The 21,292-nt window shown below is 35.8% G+C and overlaps 1 protein-coding gene across 3 annotated transcripts in view; it reads right to left on the minus strand.

The window, feature by feature from the left end:
• Nucleotides 1-20,483, minus strand: part of GORAB (golgin, RAB6 interacting) — a 143,988-nt gene extending 123,505 nt beyond the window's left edge. For 2 of the 3 annotated variants that reach the window (XM_021930593.2, XM_021930601.2), the window contains exon 1: nt 20,407-20,482. The gene's annotated coding sequence lies outside the window, so the exon portion shown is untranslated. Of the gene's footprint in view, nt 1-20,406 lie in introns of all 3 variants that reach the window. The other variant, XM_021930614.2, reaches the window with a different exon arrangement.
• Nucleotides 20,484-21,292: the final 809 nt, after the last annotated feature.

The following is a 21,292-nucleotide window of genomic DNA, read 5'->3' on the forward strand; positions in this document are numbered from 1 at the left end:
CTTTTGGCATCTTGGTCATGAAATTTTTGCCACTCCTATGTCCAGAATGGTATTTCCTAGGTTGTCTTCCAGGGTTTTTATAGTTTTAGGTTTTACATTTAGGTCTTTAATCCATCTTGAGTTGATTTTTGTATATGGTGTAAGGAAGGGATCCAGTTTCAATCTTCTGCATGTAGCTAAACAGTTATCCCAGTAACACTTATTGAACAGGGAGTTCTTTTCCCATTGTTTGTTTTTGTTGGCTTTGTCGAAGATCAGATGGTTGTAGGTGTGCAGCCTTATGTCTGGGCTCTCTATTCATTTCCATGGGTCTATGTGTCTGGATTTTTTTGTTCTTGCTTTTGATTTTATTTTATTTTGAGCCAGGGTTTCCCTCTGTCACCCAGCCTGGAATGCAGTGGCGTGATCTGGGTTTACTGCCACCTCTGCCCCGCCAGGCTCAAGTGATCCCTGCACCTCAGTCTCCCAAGTAGCTGGGACCACAGGCACATGCCACCATGCCCTGCTATTTTTTTGTAGTACAGAGTCTTGCCAGATTGTTCAGGCTGGTCTTGAACTCCTGAACTCACCTTCCTTGACCTCCTAAAATGCTGCGATTATAGGCATGAGCCACTGCATTGAGACTATGTTTCTGTTTTTGTACCAGTTCTATGCTGTTTTAGCTACTGTAGCCCTGTAGTATAAGTTATGTAGCATGATGCCTCCTGCTTTGTTCTTTTTGCTTAGGATTGGCTATTTGGGCTCTTTTTCAGTTCCACATAAATTTTGAAATAGTTTTTTTCTAGTTCTGTGAAGAAGGTCATTGGTAATTTGAGAGAAATAGCATTGAATCTGTAAATTGCTTTGGGAAGTATGGTGAAATCACCTTAGATCATTATAATGTGCACTCAGATTTGGAAAACACTGTCTTGAATATAGTTGTCTGAAGTTTTAAATAGAAGCCTATTTTATACCTAAGGTACAGGAATACAAATGAATAGTGATAAACACGAGTGTCTTAGCTATAAGTTTTAGAATTTATAACATTGTCTTTGAGAAAAATTTGTACTTCAAGTGTAATACAACTTTCAAAAACTGTCTTATTTTAGGCTATGTCCCCTCCAAAGGCAGAGTGTGTAATAATTTCTGTAAAACATTTTATTTGGCAGACAGTCTTAGGGAGAAGGGTGAGAACCAAGGAAGTAAAACAAAAAAAGACACAAAGTCAAAACAAAAGTGCACACCAAGCTGGTCACTCTATGGGTAAATAAGGCTTGATGTCACCAGGATGTTTTGAGAAGCACATAGAATGTCCCTCAGAATTGTTCACTCAAAGGCCAACTGAAGAAGTGTTTACATATGGTTTCTCATCCACCATTGTTTAAAGATCAGCTGTCTGTGGACGCCTTCTGACTGTATCATGCTGGCATCCGATGCTGGGACATCAGAGAAGCCCCAAGGCAGAGAGAAAAAGGAGAGCACACCTGAGTTGAGACACTGTCAGCCCAAGTAATTGGAAGCTTCCTGGGCTTGAATCTGGGGTGAGGCTGTAAAGATGTGAGGTGGAAAACAACAGACATCGCAGGTTCTAATTTAATAAGATTACAATTGTAATACACATCAATTACTAAGTGGTATATCAAAATAATGTGTACATTGGAATTAACTGGGCAGGAAGTATTAGATAAATAATAATACCATCATGATTTTTAAATAACCACTTTAGCTGAAGATATATTTATAACAATGCCCTATAGCAATGTAGGTTATAGAATTTAATGTTTTAAATTATTTTCCAAAAGCTTTGCACTATGTTCAGATAAGTTATCACCCCTTGCTAGCCAGACTAATAAAGAAGAAAAGACAAGAATAAAATAGACACAATAAATATTGATAAAGGGGATATCCACCGATCCCACAGAAATACAAGCTACCATTAGAGATTACTTTAAACACCTCTAAGCAAATAAACTAGAAAATCTAGAAGAAATGGATACATTCCTGGATACATACACCCTCCCAAGTCTAAACCAGGAAGAAGTCGAATCCCTGAATAGACCAATAACAAGCTCTGAAATTGAGGCAGTAATTAATAGCCTACAAACAAAAAAAAAGTCCAGTTCCAGACGGACTCACAGCCAAATTCTACCAGAGGTACAAATTCCTTCTGAAACTATTTCCATTCCTTCTGAAACTATTTCAAACAATAGAAAAAGAGGGAATCCTCCCTAACTCATTTTATGAGGCCAACATTATCCTGATACCAAAGCCTGGCAGGCACAACAAAAAAAGAGAATTTTAGACCAATATCCCTGATGAACATTGATGTGAAAATCCTTAATAAAATACTGGCAAACCGAATCCAGCAGCATATCAAAATGTTTATCTACCACGATCAAGTCAGCGTCATCCCTGGGATGCAAGGCTGGTTCAACATACACAAATCAATAAACAGAATCCATCACATAAACAGAACCAATGACAAAAACCACATAATTATCTCAATAGATGCAGAAAAGGCCTTTGACAAAATTCAGCACCTCTTCATGCTAAAAACTCTCAATAAACTAGGTACTGATGGAACATATCTCAAAATAATAAGAGCTATTGATGACAAACCCACAGCCAATATCATACTGAATGGGCAAAAACTGGAAGCATTCTCTTTGAAAAACGGATCAAGACCAGGATGACCTCTCTCACTACTCCTATTCAACATAGTATTGGAAGTAATCACCCCTTATCTGTGAGGATTGCGTCCCAAGACCCCTAATGGATGCCTGAACCCATGGATATCATCAAACCCTATATATACTGTGTTCCTTCCTGGGCATACGTAACTATCATAAAGTATAATTTATAAATTAGGCACAGTAAAAAATTAATAACAGTAACTGATGACAAAATACTAAATTAAAACAATAAACTATAATAAAAGTTACATGAATGTGGTCTCTTTCAAAATATCTTATTGTACTATACTCATCTTTTTTCTTGTGATGAAGAAGGGATGAAGTGAGATGCTGCGTTATTTCATCATGCTAGTCAGAATGGACGCTATTTAAAACTTGTGTATTGTTTATTCCTGGAATTTTTCATTTCGTATTTTCTGACCATGGTTGACTGCAGGTAAATGAAACCACAGGAAGCGAAACCATGGATAAGGGAGATTACTGTATTTTGTATATGAAAAAACATTTTTAACATTTTAGTATGAATAATTTTAACATGTACAAAAGTAGAGAGGCCAACACAATGAGCTTCCCCGCTCCTACCCCAGCTTCACTAATCATCAACTCAAGTTACTTTTGTTTCATCTGTATTCTTACCTCCTGTCATTCAATTATCATGAAGCAAACCAGACATCATGTCATCTCATTAAAAGAAGTGTTCTTGGCTGGGTGTGGTGGTTTACACCTGTAATCCCAGCACTTTGGGAGGCCAAGGTGGGTGATCACTTGAGGTCAGGAGCTTGAGACCAGCCTGGCCAACCTGGTAAAACCCCGTCTCTACTAAAAATACAAAAATTAGCTGGGCGTGGTAGTGGGCACCTGTAATCCCAGCTACTCAGGAGGCTAAGGCAGGAGAATCACTTGAACCCGGGGGGCGGAGGTTGCAGTGAGCCGAGATTATACCATTGTACTCCAGCCTGGGAGACAGAATGAGTCTCGAAAAAACAACAACAACAACAACAAAAAAACTCGTTTCCTTAAGTATCTTTAAAATGTAAGGATCATTAACAAAATTAATAAGTGAAATATTTTTACATCCATGAAGAGTAAAAAATATTTCCTTAATATAATCAAATCTCTTTATGTTTTTCTGATTATCTTATGTATTTTTTAATAGTTGATCAGTTGTTTTGTCTGAATCAGGATCCAAACAAGGTTCACACATTGAATGTAGCAATTGTTTCATATCTCTTGTAAACTGTGGGTTCCTCCTTGTGCTCTTTCTTTGCCATTTATTCACTGAAGAAATCTGGTGTTTTGTCCTATGGAATTTTTCACATTCTGGATTTTGTCCAAAAACTTTGTAAGGTTTTAAATAATCAAGCCTTCAGATGAAAAAGTCTAGCAGAATAGATTAAGGAAATGGCTAACTTAGGACCACAGTTGTCCTTTTCTTCCCCCTTCTTGTCACTAGGAAAACCCTATAAAAACAGACGGCTTATTCATTTCAGTGGTCATCCAAATTGGTGCTGATTTTCAAAATCTAAATGGTTAACATTGTTTGGGGACTCAAAATTCAGGAATATATCAAGGCAAAGGTGTAGATTATGAAAATTATATATATATATATGGATGATATGATTTGGCTCTGTGTCCCCATCCAAATCTCATCTTGAATTGTGATCCCCATGAGGAACCTGGTTTCCCTCATGCTGTTCTCCTGAAAGTGAGTGAGTCTCACAAGATCTGATGGTGTTAAACGTGGCAGTTTTTCCTGTGCTTACACTTCACTTCTCTCTTCTGTTACCATGTGAAGAAGGCATGGCAATCACCTTCTACCATGATTGTAAGTTTCCTGAGTTTTCTCCAGTCATGTGAAACTGAGTCAATTAAACCTCTTTCCTTTATAAATTACCCAGTCTCAAATATATATATATATATATATTTGCATGAAATACAAATATGTGTATATACAAATATATATACATATGCATGAAATACACATGTGTATATACAAATATATACACTTATTTGTATTTCATGCATATATATATGCGTATGTTTTAAACATGTTTAAATATATGAATTAAAGGCTTGTTTTCATTTTTCTTGAAAAGTTTACCCAGTCAATAAATGAAAGCTTTGACTGAGTCCACATTTCTGCTGGTAAACAAGATAGAAACCCATATATTCCAAACCTCTTTTGCTGTTAAAGGGATTTCTTTCAACCCTAAAATATATATTCATGCTTTGCCTGCATTACAACTATTTTGGATATAGACCTAATTTCCTGATTTATAAACATTTTATCCTGTCATAACCATCTTGCTTATATTCAAAATAAACAGTGTAAATTATTTGGAAATAGTGTAAATGTTAGTTATTCAGGGCCATAGAAGCAAGACACAATTGCTTCTCTACTACCCTAGTAACCTCCCAACTAATCTTCCTGCTTCTATTTCCACCAATTCCCCCAACTTATTCTCCATATGGCTGAGAAAATGATGTTTTTATGCTTAATTCTGGTTAGCAGAATACGCATTTTTTAAACTTACAAATACAGAGATAAATTTTAGAAAGAAAAACAGATAAAATGGTTAAAAGTAGTTCTTTGGAGTTGAAATCAGGATGAGATTTTTTCCTAATTATTACAATATAATTGCTGTAATATCATTTGATGTTTTGTACACATGTATTATACATGTGTTATTTTGGCAAAATAACTTTTTTTTTTTTCAAGGAACAAAGTTGTAACTGCTGCATCTCTGATGAGGCTATCCACTACCATCTTGCCATCTTAGTCTTGGGGCTGCTTTAAATTATCCTTCCCAAGTCCTGTTTCTTCAGCTTTTCCTTCAATTCTAACAATTCCTTTTTAGTTGAGGTTAATTTCAGTTGTTTGCAACCAAAGAGCTCTGATTGATATACATGGACAAACATGCGTCTCATCTTACTTCTCTCCAGTGGATCCCCACTGCCTACAGAGCAGTCAAGGGCCTTGGCTGGCCATCCGAGGACCTTCAGGACCAGGCCCCTCTTCTCGCCATCAAGTCTCTGTCACCACTCTTGTTTCTAGGGCAGCCAGTCACAGATACTGGCTGCATCTGTGGGTTTGCTAGGCTCTCCCTTTTTTCTGGAATGATGCTTCTCCTTTCTTTGGCAGATGGTTATTCACTTTCAATCCTTGGCTCAGATATCAGCTCCACCACAAAAGCACCACCGAGTCCTTCATTTGTGCTCCTGTAGAGCCCATATATACCTCTACTTACGATTCCCTGCCAAAGATTGATACTATTTCTTTAGGTATCTGTCTTCTCCATCAGACTCTAAGATAATCAAGAGCACAGCTTCATTTATTTTTATACTTCCAATGCCTTCTACATCCCATCACACTCAAATTTAAATTTTTTGTGAGCTGAAATGGATACTTCTGAATCATAGAAGGGGGTAAATTATATATTACATAATTGACTTGAGTATTCAAAAATTCGCATGTTAGTTTTTTTAAAACCTCTATCCAAAAAGGTACTTTAAAAAATACTAAATGTTAACAACCCTCAAAAATCAAGTCAGCTCTCCTATGTATCATGGTTGGTCCTTAATGACTAAAGAATAAAGCTCTATTGACGTTTCGGGGAGAAATCATCAGGCTCTCCTTGATTGCACTGCCATGACAACATGGCAACATCACTATGATCTATTTAAACATATACTAAAATCTAAATGTCTAGAGATCTGTCCTCGTTCACATTCGTTTGCTAAGGCTGCTGTAACACAGTACCACAAACTGAGTGACTTCAACAAAATAAATGCATTGGCTTACAGTTCTGGAGACTAGAAGTTCTAAATCACGGTTTCAGCAGGTTTAGTTTCTTCTGAGGTCTGTAAGGAAGAATCTGTTCCATGCCTCTCTCCAGCTTCTGATGGTTGCTGGCAATCTTTGGAGTTCCTTGGCTTATAGATGCATCACCCCAATATCCTCCTTCATCTTCATGCTGCATTCTCCCTGTGTATGTGTCTGAGTCCAACTTTTTTCCTTTTATAAGGATAGCAATCATACTGGGTTAGGGACCATCCTAATGAACTCATCTTTGCTGGATCATCTGCAAAGACTCTATTTCCAAATGAAATCACATTCACAGGGGATAGGGCTTCAACATCTTTTTGAACGACAAAACTCAACTCATAATAAGTGTCCACTGTGATCTCTTGCCACTTTCCTTCCCCTGGTTACACTGGCCTTCTTCTGTTCCTAGAGCAGATCAATGAATTGACCTTCTCACTCTCATGTATTTGGTACTTCCTATTCTATAAACTTGGAAAACTCTTTACCTGTCCACTATAATCTTCTTTAGATCTGAGGGCAAAGCCAGAGAGTCCGGCCCTGACCACTCTATCAAGGGATGTCCCTCCGGCCACCTGCTATTAGTCTATTTATTTCTGTATAACCCTTACCACTCCCTGAAATCATCTTGTTCTTCTATGTGTTTGCCTCTCGTATCTAGAATGGAGGTTCCAGGACCACCAAAGATCTCACCTTTCTTCTTAATGATGCACCTGCAACACCTAAAACAGTATCGGGTATGTAGTAGAGGCTCAGTAAAGAATGATTGTGTTACATTGAATTAAATGTACTCACAAGTAAGGTATAAAGACAATCATTTGCAGTCAGATAAACAGATAGCATGAAAAGTTACCAAGGAAATAGGAAAAATGAGGACGTTATCCAATAGTTATTTTTTTCAAATATGGAAACACCACTATCCTCCCTTCTTCCATGACTCAACATTGCCTTGGATCACATGTCACTTTTTTTTTAACATAGCCTCCACTGACCACCCTATTTAAAATCACATCTCCCTACCTGAGCCAGTATTCCCACACAATTCTTCTTTGTTCTATTGTTCCACAACATTTATCACTTCTAAAATACTCTATAATAAACATATTCATATGCTGCTTTTTAAAATTGCCTTTGTCTTCTCCAGTAAAACCATTTGTCAGTTTTTTTCATTGAAGTAGCAAAAGAATTTAGAACAGTGCCTGGTACCTAGTAGGTGCTCAATAACTACTTGTAGATGACTGAATGAGAAGTGTTGCCTTGCAGGTTCCAAATTGTTTACTTGGGCACTATGGCAATAACAGAAGCTTATTTGCAAATGAATATGTAAAAGAAAATTCCAGATTAAAGAAGAGAGAATTCGAATCAATATGGTGTGCACATTGCTCGGTGTTTTTATACAGGTTCCTTCTATCCTTGCTTAACATTTCGATGTTTATTGGTCCTCACATATTAAGTTCCAATTGGGTTAAGTGAATCCTGCAGGAGCTGTATTGGTTCTGAACTCTGGGCTTCACTTTTGCCTTGACCATAACTGAGGTTTTTGTCATTCTCTAGGCTGAGTGGTTAGTGGTTGGTAGTCAGTGCAGTCTCTAGCCAGGCCTATTATATTTCCTTTTTCTAAAGAAACGTTTTTCCCCCCACTATACCAACATAAAAGGCTTCCCAACAATCCAGACCAACCTTTGTCTTAATGGAGTCTGAAGTTCACTCCCCTGTTTATGATGTGTAACAACTGAAGTGGGAGATATAAAGTTTGCAGCTATTATGTAATCAAAAACATTTGTGTTTTCCCAAAAAGGAAGGAGGAGGCAAGAAGGAGATGGGGAGATGGGGAGGGGCGGGGGGTAGGAAAAGGAAAACCCCCAGATTTGGAAGCTCAGAGCCTGTGCTGTGAGCAGAAAGTTGAAACTCATCCAGCTGTCACATAAAAACAAAAGAAAAATACTTTATATATTCAATCATTATTAAGGTTCTGCATGTCTATTTCCCACGTTATTTGCCAGCCAGTATATATTGGTTTTCAAATGCTAGCATTTTAAGAGCAGTAAAAATATTTGCTTTTAAGTTAAAAATTGCTTCATTTCTGAAGGCCATAAAAACAAAAATTCATGTGGTAAAAGAGAAAAAAATATGTTACTGTCACCCTCACCTTCCAGCATTCCTTACTGAAACCAAACAGCCCTCTATTGCTAACTTGGAAGGGCACTTTCTAGATGGAGGGTTGCTGTAGGCTGAGCCAGCAGCGCACCAGTCCCAGAAATGTTTTCTAGGAATAAAGTACCCAGTTTCCAGTGATGTTGTAGAGGTGGATAGGACTTCAAGGCTAGCAGATGATTGCCCTTTGGGCTGCCAGCACATGCCTCTCCTCTAGAGAGGAGGTCTCTTTACGCCAAACTGAAAGATGAGAAATTTGGGGAAGTAAAAGTTTTTGTGGGCATCTTTCTCCTTCAGCTTCTCTATATGAATAGGAAAACCACAATTGGAATTGAATTATTAAATTTATGAATCTTAGCATTGTGAAGTGTTAGAACTAGAAAATACTGAAGAAAGCAAAGGCCTAACTCTGTATTTTGCAGTTGAGAAAATTGGAGCACACAGAAATGCTGTGACTTTGCCAAGGTCATGAGTCTATTCAGCATCCGGGCCAAGCTTCAAACTCACTCACATAGTTGTCTGAAAGTAAACATTAAATGAAAGTATTCTGATTGTGACTTACTCATTTTCCCTCTGTGGTCGTCTAATAAGTGTTCTTGTGCTGTCCTCTAAAACCTTACAGAAAGATTATTTTACTACTTCTGGAGGAGAAAACTCACATATCATGTTTAGTGTATTTACTTCATTTCTATAAAAGACCATCTTAAGAATGTGTTTTATACATTCCAGGTCCACATAAACATAAAATTTGATCCCTTATGAATAGAAATGTTTGTGGTGGATTCTTAAAAGGCAACAGTGTTCTGATGCAGCTTTCCCACAGGAAAGAATTCCCGAATTCCCAAATTCCAGTTGATGATGCCAATTTTTCTCAAAATTAAGACTTTGTTTATTTCACCCTTACTGTCATTTTTACCCATTCACCATACCTCCAGTTTAAGTTCAGCCTCTTTTTTTTTTTTTTGAGATGGAGTCTCGCTGTGTCACCCAGGCTGCTGGAGTGCAGTGGCACAATTTTGGCTCACTGCAATTTCCGCCTCTCGGGTTCAAGTGATTCTCCTGCCTCAGCTTCCTGAGTAGCTGGGATTACAAGTGCACACCACTATGCCCAGCTAAATTTTTTTTGTATTTTTAGTAGAGATGGGGTTTCATCATGTTGGTCAGGCTGGTCTTGAACTCCTGACCTTGTGATCCGCCCACCTCGGCCTCCCAAAGTGCTGGGATTACAGGCATGAGCCACCGCATCTGGCCAACTTCAGCCTCTCTGTACTTCTGTCTTAGCTCCTTTTTCAACACCTTTTTGGCTTCAGATCAAAATTGCTCTCCAAGAGGACTAAATAACCTTGACGCTCATTGTCACCTCTTTACTGCCCTTAGTCACTGATTGGTATGTTTTTGTTTATCCAGGTCCTGGTGCAAAGTGCCCTGCTAAGTTCTCCTGAGCTTAACATCTTCTTTTTATTAATACATCCTAAATTCTTGACACTTTTTTCTTCTCTCTTACTTTCTATATTTATTACGTTTGAAATAAATACACACAAAATAATACATCAATTGACTTCATCCCTATAACTCTTGCATATATGCATGTGTGCAGTTTTAACAATACAAACACTGTGTGTACACCATCAAGTTTAAGAAAGAGAATATTGTTGATATTGTTGAGGTCATTATAGGCTCCTCCTGATAGTATCTGCCTCCCTTCCAAATATTTATTATTCCATTGCTTTTCTTTATAATTTTACTATTTATGCATATGTCCCTGAGAGATGTTTAGTTTTGCTTTTGTTGAGGTTTCAAAACATAGCATCATATATATATATATATATACACACACACACACACACACACACACACAGAGCCTTTTGTGACTTGCTTTTCCTGCTTACTATTTTGTTAAATTAATACTTATCAATACGTGTTACTTAATTAGTTTTTATTGCAGTAAGGAATTCCATTATATGACTATTTCACAACTTATTCATACTTTCTACTTTTGATTGATAGATATTTGGGTATTCTCAGTTATTTGTTTTTACAAAAATTGCTGTTATGAACATGTTTATTCATGTCTCCTGGCTTATTCCTTAAAAATTTCTCTAGAGTATAAAAGAGTAAATTTATTTTTACATTATAGGCTATAAGTATTTTCAACATTACTAGGTAATGTAAAACTATTTCCTGAAGTGGCTGTACCATTTATATTCCCATTACTCTACAATCTCTCCAACACTTGGATTTATCCAACTTGTTTTGGTTTTGTTTTTTGCTAATTTGGGTGTGTGAAATTTTATCTCATTCATGATATTAATATGCATTTCCCTAGTTATTAATGCAATTGAACATTTTTACGTTCAGACAGGCCATTCGTGTTTCCTCTTCTAATATATGAAAATGCATATTCATGCATTTTGCCTTCTTCTAAGAAATGAATGGTCTGTCTTTCTCTTGTTAATTTATATGAGTTCTTTTTATATTCTAGATTCTAGCTTTTTGTTCATATTGTATTGCAAATATTGTCTATGAATTAGTGACTTCTTTACTTTTTTGGTGTTTCCTTTTGATATTCAAAAGTTCCTAGTTTTAATATAGTCAAATTTCTTTACTTTTCTTTATAATTAGCATTTTTAAAATTTTGTTTAAGAAATCTTTCTCTGCCTTGGGTTCATGAATTATTCTGCTAGTTCTTTCTAAAACTATAACATTTTGCTCTAGAGCTACATGGATTTTGTATGATTGTGTAGTATGAGATACAATCTTCTTTTTCTTATGAGTAGGCAAATGGACCAGTACTATTTATTGAAAAGTCTAATCTTTCCTCACTAATCTGTAACAAAAGCTCTGTTATAGATCAGGTTTCCATATTTGGCTGAGTTTATTTGGGACTCTGTATTTCATTCCACTGGCCTATGTGTTTATCTCTGCACCAATAGCAGATTTACTTATTAGATTAATTTTATATTAAGGAAGGATTTCTGGTGTGGTGAGTCCTTTCAATATAACTCTTTAAGAATATCTTGGCTACAACGAGCTTCACAAAATGAGTTGGGCAGTTTTCCTCTGTTTCTCTTATTTGAAAACGTTTTGTGTAAGATTGAAATGACCTGCTTCTTAAATATTTGATATAATTTATTTGTAAAATGTCTTTACCAGGTGCTCTATTTGTAAGAAGATTTAATTGGATTGAATTTCTTTAATAATAAAAAGTTCTTCAGGATTTTTATTTCTTCTGTTATTTTGTTAAGTTATATTTTTCTATAATGTGTGCAGCTCACCTAATTCCTCAAATTTATTGACACAGAGCCTTTAATGATATTCTCTTGCTATCTTTTTAAACAGAGTTGCTTCTCTAGTTGTATCCTCTTTAGTATTCATAATATTATTCATCTGTGCCTTCTTTTTTTTTTCTTTAATCTTACCAAAAGTGGATCAATTTTATTAGACTTTTAGAAGATAAATTTTTGGCTTTTTTGATCCCCTCTGTTGTATCTTTGATTTTTCTTTTATTAACGAATCACCATTCCTTCAATGGTACATTTCTTTCTGATATTGCTCTAATCCTTTAGCAAATAACTTCATACATGAGTTCAAAGTTTGCTGGTTTATCTTACGGGGCTGAAGGAACAGATGACAGGTTAAGGAATTTCATGCCACTACCTCCCTGACTTTAGCAGAGATTGGCTATTGCCCAGTTGGGCAGAAAGTAGCTTTGGGTTTGATAGGGTGGTATATGGTATTAGGAATATCCGTAACATCACAGTCTGAAGAGGACACACATATACCTTTGACAGTCCTAATCACATTAACATACATTTGATACTAACATTTTCTTACTTGCTTTGTTTAAACTACATACTTGTGAAATATGCAATTTTTACCTATGTGAGAGAGATAACAATTTCCCACTGATTAAATATTTTGACAGGGTGAGGAATTACTAAGGGAAGACAATGAGATAGAATTGCTGAGGATGGAATGAATTCTTGAAATAAATATACTTGACTATGAGATAAAATGAAAGAATAAAAATAGGAAGAAATATCGGCAATTATTTTTCTTTCACATAATAACTTAGTTTTCTTTTTAAGACATCTTAATAGCCAAAACCTCATTTGATTCTCTAATAGCACCAATATCAGTAAATTGGGTAAAGCAGGTATTCTGGAGAATATAGGAGAAGCAAGTGCCTGGGGGCGGTTTCCTTAGGAAAGGAAGTCATCTGCTTGACTGAAGACAGCCTTAATAATGAAACAACTGATCAATTTTTTAAACTTTTTGTTGAATTGCTGTGATGCATAGGGTACCTTGAATAGATTTTGAGATGAACTTGATTAAGAGGCAACTTATTTCAATTGACATAACCTTCCTGAGAGTCATCGTTGTTCCTTACACTGATTTCCTCTTCAGAATCTAAGATATAATATACATCTTTAATTTATCTCATCACTCTAGTGAGGCACTTTCCAGCATATGCTTTTGAATTTGTTAAGTGAAGGCATATCTTGAGTTTGTAATCCATGAAAGCTGGTATTAAAGACAAAATAAATATACTTCAGGAAAGATAACATTTTTCACAACAGATGTGAGAGCAAAGAAACTGCTGACATGTTTATTAGCAATGGATAAACTGAATGTTTCAGTTTGGCCCAGCACCCAGAAAATGCAGATGTGTATCCAGATGCAAACCCCTAGAGTCTACAAAATAAAATTTGTATTGGACATTTTACAAGATCTTTGGCACTTCCTGCTTGACAAGAAGTACCCCTGAGGGCCACCTATCTCATGATATTTAGGCAGTTTTTCCCTACTCTGGTAAGAGCCAAGAATTGCAGAGGGCAGAGGGCACAATACAGAAAAAAAAAAAAGAAAAGAAAGAAAGCAACAAAGAATGAAAGAAAGGAAGGAAGAAAGGAGAAGAGAAAAAATAGAAATGAGAGGTTTACTAAACTTTTTTGACCTTCAAGTTAGGATTTTTAAAAAGTGGGTTTGGAATATGAGATGACTCAGTCATCTTTCTTCACCCTGGGTTATTTTTACTAGTTGTGAATACACCAAGCATTCCTTAGCTCTTGCAAACATTTATTTGAATGCGTAAGACCTCAGTTTAATTCCTGTCTTTTCCCTGGTGGGAAAGTACTCAACTAAAGTCTTAGCTAATTTCAGAATGTAGTGACTTTTTTTTTTTAAATGTATGCACAAACCCTAACCAAAAACTAAGCCTCCATATAGGAATCCATGCTTTTAATAATATTTATTTAGGATAGAAAATACATTAGAGAGTGTCCAAAAACTTAATAATTTGGTATTGTGCCTACTTTAGGGGGGTGTATCGCTGAGTTAATTATCGATTAAAGAATCTTCCTTACAACTAACTCATTTTCAACAAAGAAGGAGCCAAGAACATACAATGGTGAAAGGACAGCCTCTTACATAAATGATGCTGGGAAAACTGTATATCCATACGCAGAAGAATAAAACTAGGACCCTATCTCTCACGATATACAAAAATCAAATAAAAAGGGATTAAATATTTAAATCTAAGACCTAACACTATGAAACCACTAGAAGAAAATGTTGGGGAAATGCTCCAGGACGTTGGTCCAAGCAAAGATTTTTTTGTGTAAGGCCTCAAAAGCACAGGCAACAAAAGCAAAAGTAGACAAATTAGATTATATCAAGCTAAAACACTTCTGCACATCAAAGGAAACAATCGACAAAATGAAGAGAACCACAGAATGGAAGAAAATATTTGCAGACTATCCATCTGTCAAAGTATTCAAAACCAGAATATATAAGGAGCTAAAACAACTCAATAGCACAAAAACAAACAATCTGATGTAAAAATGGGCACAAGATCTGAATAGACATTTCTCAAATGAAGACATATAAATGACCAACAGGTATATGAAAAATCCTCAACATCACTAATCATCAGGGAAATTCAATCAAAACTACAATGAGATATTATCTCACCCCAGTTAGAAGGGGTTTATCAAAAACAGAATAACAGACACTGGCAACAATGTAAAGAAAGGGGAACCCTCCCACTGTTGTTGGGAATGTACATTAGTGCAGCCACTATGGAGAACAGTATGGAGGTTTCTCAGAAAACTAAAAATAGGACTACCATATGATCCAGCAATTCCAATATTGCATATATCTCCAAAAGAAAGAAAATCAAATCAAAGAGATATCTGCACTTCCATGTTTATTGCATCACTCTTCACCAGAGCCAAAATATGGAATCAACCTATGTGGTCATCAATGGATGAATGGATAAAGAAAATGTGAGATATATAGATGTGACATACAATGTGATCTATCTATCTATCTATCTATCTATCTATCTATCTATCTATCTACAAGGAAATATTATTCAGCCATAAAAAAGAAAGAAATTTTGTCATTTGCAGCAACATGGATGGAACTGGAAGTCATTATGTTCAGTGAAACAAGCCAAGCACAGAAAGACAAATATCACATGTTCTCACTCATATGTGTGACTTATAAAAGTGGATCTCATGAAAATAGAGAGTAGATTGGTGATTATCAGAGGCTGGGAAGGGTAGTGGGAAGGCGGTATGAAAAGAGATTGGTTAATGAGCATAAATATGCACCCAGAAGAAATAAGATCTTGTGTTCAGTACAACAGTAGGATGACTTTAGTTAACATTAATTGATTGTACATTTCAAAGAGATCGAAGAGAATAATTAGAATATCTTAGCATAAAGAAAAGATAAATATTTAGGGTGATAAATATCCCAATTACTCTGATTTGATTATATGAATGTGTCAGATTATCACATGTGCCCCCAAAATATGTATATCTAATATGTATCAATAAAGCAAGAATCTGACTTTTCATCATTTTTTTTTAAAAAAAACACTATTAATAGGTATAATTTATTCAACCACATAAGCCAAGTACTGTGCCAATTGCTTTACATGCTGATAGTAACAATTGCTAACATTTGATCAGTTAATGTGTTATTCATTATGCTAAGCTGTTTACTTGCATTATTTTATTTAATTCTTTCAAAAACTCCTTAAAGTCAATTTCACTATTATGTATATTTGAAGTATGACAAGACTAAGGCTTAGAAAACTTAAGTAACTCTGTAAGATGTTTGACAATTTAACTGAGGGAAATTTAATTTAACTGAAGGAAAGCTGTTTTGAGATTTTTTGATAGTTTTTGTAATGTTGAAATTATTTTTGTGAACTTGTTTAGAACTTAGAAGGCCTTGAAAGTTGCAATGGCATTTAATTCATACACCTAACAAATTATATGCTGATTTGCTCCTGACTTGTCACTGCTATTCTCTCCTTGGTGCCAGGAGAATATGAATCTGTAGTGAGTTGTTCAAATAACTGAGCTTCTTTGAGGCACCAGGACTCAGAAACCAAGAACCCAGTAGAGAACCTGGGGTCAAAACAGAAATTAGTGCACAAAAGGTAGATATTTAAAACAATAGATTTTCGTCAGATCAAGCAACAATAGCCAAGTGAAAGTGTTATTTAAAAATTGACGATACAATCCCCATGAACCCCCTTCACCGTGGCTTCTGGCTTTATTTTATACGCAAACTTGATCTGAAAACATCTGTGCTTAAAAGTCATCAACATGGATGGAAATTCGAGGCTTCATGTTGAATTAATGTCTATGTGTGCATGTTTCTGGTATAACAGCAATGCATAAATGTATTTTCAGGATTGTTTAGAAACATAACATTTAAAATATTTGTTTTGACAAGCCATATGTAACATTTTAACAATTTTCATTACAAATATAGTGATTGTGAAAATGTGCATATGCTTGGTCATTTGCCTCACTCACTAGACATGCTCCTACATGACTGTGGCAGTTGCTAACATTCAAATCCACTCTTTAAAAGTGCAGATTTGCACTAGTGAGTAGATACCAAAAAAATGCTTTAGAAGCTGTTATGGCAACACAAAAGGAGTATTCCCCAAAAAAATTTGAATTGAGAAATAGCAATGTCATTAAAATAAATATGTTGTCTCTTAAGGCAATGGCTTTCCTAAAATGTAAAGGGAAAAGTATTTCCTTTGAAAATGCCAAGACTTATACATTTAGAACAGTCGTTCTCAAACTTCAATGGCTATAGAATCATTTAGGAATTATATTAAAACAAATTTGCAGGTACCGTGGGATCCAAATCTCAAATAATTCAGTGGGTCTGCAATGAGGTTCAGGAACCTGTATTGCAACAAGCTTCCCCAAGGAATTCTGATGCATGTGATCACCAGGCAATTCTCTGCAACACACTAATCTGGATACATTACTAACAGCCACGTCCTATACACCCAGGAATGTAACTTTACTATTTCATGTTTTCTTTCCTTAAACCATCTTGACATAGCTTAAAACCATGTTTGGGCTCTCTCGGTTATTTCCAGTTTCAACTCAAGTACAATAGTTAACCTTTTCACTGCGACTTTAAGCCACTAATTCTTACTGGATTACAAATAAAATTCCTCAGATTCAGAATTGTAATCCCTCTGTAATGTCCAGGACTACAGGCTTACAGCTTTGTCTGTGCCTGAATTGCTTTTTAAGTAGCTCTTGGGAGAAAAGCATGGTTTCATGGGGATAACAAGTATGTATGACATGGTCCCCACTTCGAGGGCACTTCTAGAGAGGGAGAAAAGGTGTGTGCGCAAGTAACTAAAATTGCACAAATCATGAAAGTCAAATGAATAGTAGAGTAGCATTTCCTAAATCATGCTTCATACACTATTTATGATCCCTGAGATGCTAATAGGTGTTACAAATGAAAAAGGATTTGATGTCAAAGATTTTGTAAATGCTGAACCAAACTTAAATAATTTTATTTTTGAGAGTTATTAAAACCTTTAACATGCGAATATGCATTATTATGAGGGATTATAGTACATTATCTCACTTGGTGCTAGAGATTTTCACAAACTGACTAATTTAACAGTACACCAGTATAATATGCATCACACTTGGTGTATTAGTCAGGGTTCTCTTAGAGGAACAGAACTAACAGACTATCTATATATCTATGTATCTATATGGGCGTTTATTAACTTCCATGATTAAAAGGTCCCGCAATAGGCTGTCTGCGAGCTGAGGAACAAGGACAGCCAGTCCAAGTCCCAAAACTGAAGAACCCGGAGTCCGATGTTCTAGGGCCCAAAACATCCTGCATGGGAGAAAGATGTAGGCTGGGAGGCTAGGCCCGTCTCGCCTTTTCAGGTTTTTCTGCCTGCTTTTTATTCACTGGCAGCTGATTTGATTGTGCCACCAGATTAAGGGTGGATCTGTCTTCCCCAGCCCACTGACTGAAATGTTAATCTCCTTTGGTAACATCCTCACAGACACACCCAGGATCAACATTGCATCCTTCAATCCAATCAAGTTGACACAGTATTAACCATCACACTTGGTAAATATGTTCAGGCAAATGCATAGGTTTTCTAAGGAAGATGAGATAATTCCTCAACAGGGTGATTAGAGAAAGTCTCAAGTAGACGTTGTCATTTGAGCTATACTCAATGACTACTTACAATGTTTGTTCACCAAAGACAAAATATTCATGGAAAAGGGGGGTTAACAATAGAATTATAAGTAGCTATCCTTGAAAAAGGATCCTATCCTCAGATTAAAAAACAAAAGTTTTGAATTTGACAATTTGGAGATTAAATTTTGAGCCAGCAGTGACTGGAGAAATAGAGCGGTGGAAGCCAAATTTCACAGAATTAAGAACAAAGAGTTAGTGAGGAAATAGTTCCTAAGTGATGATTTGTAAAAGAAGATGCTAACCTGGTATGGTTAACAGTAGAGTTGGAAAGCCATTTTTTTTAAATGGGGAGAGGCCTGAACATTTTATCTTAATGAATATATTTTTAGAAGCGTGTTATGAGTCTGTTTCTGCTGCTATAACAAAATACTTTAGCGTGGGTAATTTAAAAACAACAGAAATGTATTACTTATAGCTCTGGAGGCTGGGAAGTCCAAGATCAAGGTGCCAGCAGTTAAAATGTCTGGTGAACACTCTCTACTTCACAGATGGCACCTTGTTGCTGTGTCCTCACATGACAGAAGGGGTAAGGGAGCGTTCTTGAGCCTCTTTTATATGGGCACTAATTTGCTTCCTGAGGGTGGAGCCCTCTACTTAATCACTTCTCAAAGGCCCCACCTCTTAGGACTATCACATTGGCTACTAGGTTCCAACATATGCATTTTGGGGGGCACCAACATCAGATCATAGCACATATTTAGAGGCTTTTTTTGAAATGCAAGGTCCTGACTCAAGACAATGACAAAGTCATTCACTAATTAAGTCATGATAAAGTCATTCAGTAATTAAGACAATATTACAATCATTATTTATTGGGACCTACTGTGCACCAGCTCTGATGCAGGTTCTGGTATGTAAAAGTGATTTACTTCTTCTCTCTTCTCAAATCACTCCAGGAAGAAATGCCTCAAGGTACAGCCATTTTGGCTGAGTTGGACCCTCCTATGGTAATGAAAACTTGGAGGAAATAAAGGATTTCGCCACAGATTTAGAAAAATGAAAGTCATACTTGTCTCTTTCTTTGCTTCCATTTCATTAGCTTATCAGACTCAACTCAATAAATCAAGTAAGACTAACAAATGGAATTTCCCATTTATTAATAGGTAAAATTAATTCTTAAGAATTAAGACATGGACATGTTTCTTCATTTAAACTAGAAATAGACAAAACATTTGTGGGCCCTAAATGCTCACTTCTCCACTCATCTGCTACCAACAAATGTTCTCCTACTGTTGTGCTTAATGCACTCATCCAGCACTTTGTGTGATTACTAGTTGAGGGAAGTAGCATAAGATCAAAATACAAGAGGGGGTCAGGAACACAAGATAGTTTTAAAGAAGAAGAATGTGAGAACTTGCTTTATCATATATTCAGGTTTATTATAAAGACATAGTAATTAAGACAATGTGGTTTTGCACAGGGACAAACAAATAGACCAATGAGACACAATAAAAAGGCCCAGAAACAGGACAAATCATAGATTGACACCTGATGTACGACAAAGGCGGCATGAGAAATTAGTGGGGAAATTTTCAACAAATGATAATAGGACAATTGAGAATACATGTGGGAAATAAATAAAAATGGACTTATAAATGAAACCACACACAAAAGTAAATTCCAGATAAGGTTAAAGCCAAAATTTGAGAATAAAAATATAAAGCTTATAGGAAGTAATAAACAAGAATAACTGCAGGATAGGGTAGTATTTCTTCAAATAACCATAAAGTGAAAGACTGATAAATTGACTATGTAAAATTAAATACTCCCGTTCATCAAGAAAATCATAGAAACACTATAAAATAATCAGCATTGTGTTTTAACACATACCTGTGGCACGTATAATTGACCAAAAATTTATATTTCAGAATATATCAAGTTTTTACATGTCCACAAATAAGACAGACACTTGAATAGAAAACAATGCATAAAAAACTTCAACAGGCAATTTATAAAAAGAAAGCCAAAGGGATGCAATCTTATTAGTAATCAGAAAAATGTAAAGCCAATCTGTAATGATATATGTTAATATTCTATCAGATTTGAAGACAGAAATCTGACAAAAGCAAGTGATGACGAGTGTATGAAGCAGTGGAAACTCTCATATGCTGCTGGTGGGAGAAAGAAACATCCAACATCTTTAGAAAACAGAATGGCATTAGCTATGAAATTTTAAGAGACATATACCTTATGATCCAGTGCAGTGGTCCTCAAATGTAATACTTTTCTCAAAAATTATTACAAGCTGTGTTTATGTTGGTTATATCCATAGATATTTACTGTATTTGAAACTAAAAATAAGAAAAAGTTAAAATATTTACTTATTTAAAATAGCAATGTTGTTACAAGAGTATTAAAATTAGATGCTAACCTAAATAACATTTTAATCAAAATAATTATTTCCACAGCAAGACAAATTTTAGGGGAAAAGCAGCATAATTTTACAGTTTTGCAAATCTCTTTAATGTCTGACTTACTAGAAGAAAGCTGGATTTTCCTATCTGCTTCTGCTTTTGGTCTGGCACAGTACTGCACGTGATGTAGCCTCTGGAAAATTCCTCTCTACATTCATGAGAGACTGAAAGTGGAAAGGTAAAATAAAAAGTCTTAGTATTATCGTGAAAATTGTTTTGCACTCACAGACCCAATGAAAGTGTCTTGACGTCCTCCCAAGGATCACCCTTTAAGAACCCTGCTAGAGAGAAACGCATGCACCAGAATGCAAGTATAAAAATGTTTATGGCAGCATGTCCATATAGTAGTCGTTCTTAGAAACAACCCAAGTGTCCATTTAAAGTGGAATAGATAAACTGGTATGTGAATTCATGCGATGGACTACTGTACCATGGTGGAAATGAACATACACATATATTTACACATAAAATATATAAAGATATGTACATATACAGTGAAGGAGAAAGTCTTGATGTTCTAAGAATGGACCTACTTGAAGGTAAAGGGATGTTTCAAATGATTACTGTGTCCCACCCAAACTTAAGATTATGACACTTCATGTGTGAGTCAGTTTTCTTTTTTTGCACAGTCACTGCTGTTTCTATTCTCTTTTGTCCTA

This window comes from Papio anubis, chromosome 1 (assembly GCF_008728515.1).
Source record: "Papio anubis isolate 15944 chromosome 1, Panubis1.0, whole genome shotgun sequence".
Taxonomy (NCBI): Eukaryota; Metazoa; Chordata; class Mammalia; order Primates; family Cercopithecidae; genus Papio; species Papio anubis.